This window comes from Microtus ochrogaster, linkage group LG10 (genome assembly GCF_000317375.1).
Source record: "Microtus ochrogaster isolate Prairie Vole_2 linkage group LG10, MicOch1.0, whole genome shotgun sequence".
In the NCBI taxonomy this organism is placed as follows: domain Eukaryota; kingdom Metazoa; phylum Chordata; class Mammalia; order Rodentia; family Cricetidae; genus Microtus; species Microtus ochrogaster.
Window position 1 is genome coordinate 391,727 of NC_022035.1, and position 2,408 is coordinate 394,134.

Below are 2,408 nucleotides of genomic sequence, written 5' to 3' on the forward strand. Positions count from 1 at the left end.
TGGTGCTGGCATAACTGCATATCAACATGCAGAAGAATGAAATCAGATCCGTATCTATCACCATGCACAAAACTCAAGTCCAAATGGATCAAAGACCTCATCATGTCCCTTCGTGGACAAGGGTCATTCAACAAAAGGAGGGCAGGAGGCTAAAACCTAGTCATAGCCTAGTCTCTAACCCTTTTTTTCCTGGCAGGATCCACTCAGAGAAGTGGAGCCTTTTCCTGCCTTGCACAATAGCACCATATGGGCCTGTATCAGGCAGCTCTAGGCCGAACAACAACCTTCCAGTGGAGATGGGGGTTCTCTGCTTTCCGAGAAAGGCTGGGGCTAAGAGATTTTAAAACACTGTTTTTTCCAGCCCTTCAGCAGCCTGCAAGCCCATACACCAACCCCACTCTCAGCCAAGCTCTCGCTCACTCTTGTCTCCTCTGCGTTTTGTCTTCGTCAGGGTTTGGGATGACAACACCAGCCACAATAGGAGGGAAGATCTTTCTGATCTTCTACGGTCTCATTGGATGTGCAAGCACCATCCTCTTCTTCAACCTCTTCCTCGAGCGGCTGATCACAGTCATCGCCTACGTCATGAGATCCTGTCACCAGCAGCAGCTGCGGAGACGTGGGGTAGTGACCCAGGACAACATGAAGGCCCCTGAGAAGCGTGAAGCCGACAGCCTGGCTGGCTGGAAGCCCTCTGTGTAGTATGTCATGCTGATCCTATGTTTGGCATCCGTGGTCATCTCTTGTGGAGCCTCGGCTCTGTACGCCACCATGGAAGGCTGGAGCTACTTTGACTCTCTCTACTTTTGTTTTGTCGCTTTCAGTACCATTGGCTTTGGGGACCTGCTCAGTATGAGAGCCAAGGACTCTACCGCTTCCCCAACTTCTTCTTCATCCTCATGGGTGTCTGCTGTATCTACTCCCTGTTTAATGTCATCTCCATCCTGATCAAACAGACTGTGAACTGGATCCTGAGGAAACTAGATAGTGGGTACTTCCCACAGTGTCAGAGAGGACTCCTGCGGTCCAGGAGGAATAGGATGATGCCCGGCAACATCCGGAACAGGTGTAACATCTCCACAGAGACGGATGGGATGATGGAGAGTGACACGGATGGGCGACGTCTCTCAGGGGAGATGATCTCCATGAAGGACACCAACAAGGTCTCACTGGCTATCCTGCAGAAGCAGTTGTCTGAGATGGCCAATGGTGGACCCCACCCGTCCATTTCATCCTCCAGGGATGATGAGTTCTCAGGGGGTGCGGGAGCCTTTGCAGTAATGAATAACAGGTTGGCAGAGACAAGCGGAGATAGGTAGGAACCAGGAGTAGCTCCTAGATGAAGAGACCCAGGGGCAGGTGGAGGACAAGACACTGTCACGCCCCCATGGAGCTCAGCTGTGTCCCTGGCTGTTGCTATCCGCTTCTCAAGTCCAGCTTTTGAAATCTGATCTTGGCCTCAGGCAACAGCAACCTCTCAAGGTCAGGAACTGGAGCCTCCTTACCTGCCTCTTATTTCCAATGAAGATTTGCCTCCAAAATTTCTCTTTGCTTGTTAGTTGTTTAGGTTCCATTTTTATAAGGTTTGATTCATCTTCCTTGTACACACCCCAGAACTCTGTATACACAGGCTAAGAGGTGTCTAAAGTTTATCATAACAATGGCCTTCTAGCACCCAAATTTCTTCCCAGAATTTTTCCTCTTTTTTTTTTTTTTTTTTTTGTTCAATTTTATCCAGCATTTCTCGTTACTGTATTTCTTGTTCTCTCGCCCTCACTTTTTTGGTCTGCATCTTGACACCCCTAGTGAATATATTAAGCCCCCTAATGTTGTAGCTTGATAGCGCAATACATATATTTCAACCTTTTTGTGCAAAACACAAAAGCTGTGGATTATCCGTAAGGGACTGGAGATGACCTGCTTTGCCCAAAGTTCCCCCTGATGAAACAGGAGTTGGCAGGGCTGTCATACATGCGGTCTAACAGCAGCTGCCTTGCCTTCTCTGCATTTTGTCGTCTTTTGGAAGCTAACTCAGAGTGCTTTCCGTAATAATATGGGTGCTACTTGGATTCTTGGAGAACTATTTTTGTTTTCCCCTGAACCTGCTTTGATCTTCCCCTGTGCAAGCATTAAAGTTGGCTGTGAGAAGTTTGGAAGGACCAAAGGCTTAATTCAGATACTTGATGGATAGAACATAGCAGGACATTATTCCTTGCTACACTTCTTTGGTTTTGTATTCATTGGTATTTATCTTGGATGTCTTGTTTCAAGATCGTGACGGTGTTGTGACATGACATTCCTTTGCAACCAGCATGGAGCAACTACTTCAAAGGTCACAGAGATACTCAGCATGTGTGCATTCTGTTTCCCGCTTGGAAGACAGTTTTCAAGTTCTGATTGGCTTTACC

The 2,408-nt window shown here is 47.5% G+C and overlaps 1 pseudogene; it reads left to right on the forward strand.

Annotated features, from left to right (window-relative positions):
* The first annotated feature begins 246 nt into the window (after nt 1–246).
* Nucleotides 247–1,321, forward strand: LOC101979140 (annotated as a pseudogene).
* The last annotated feature ends 1,087 nt before the right edge of the window (nt 1,322–2,408 follow it).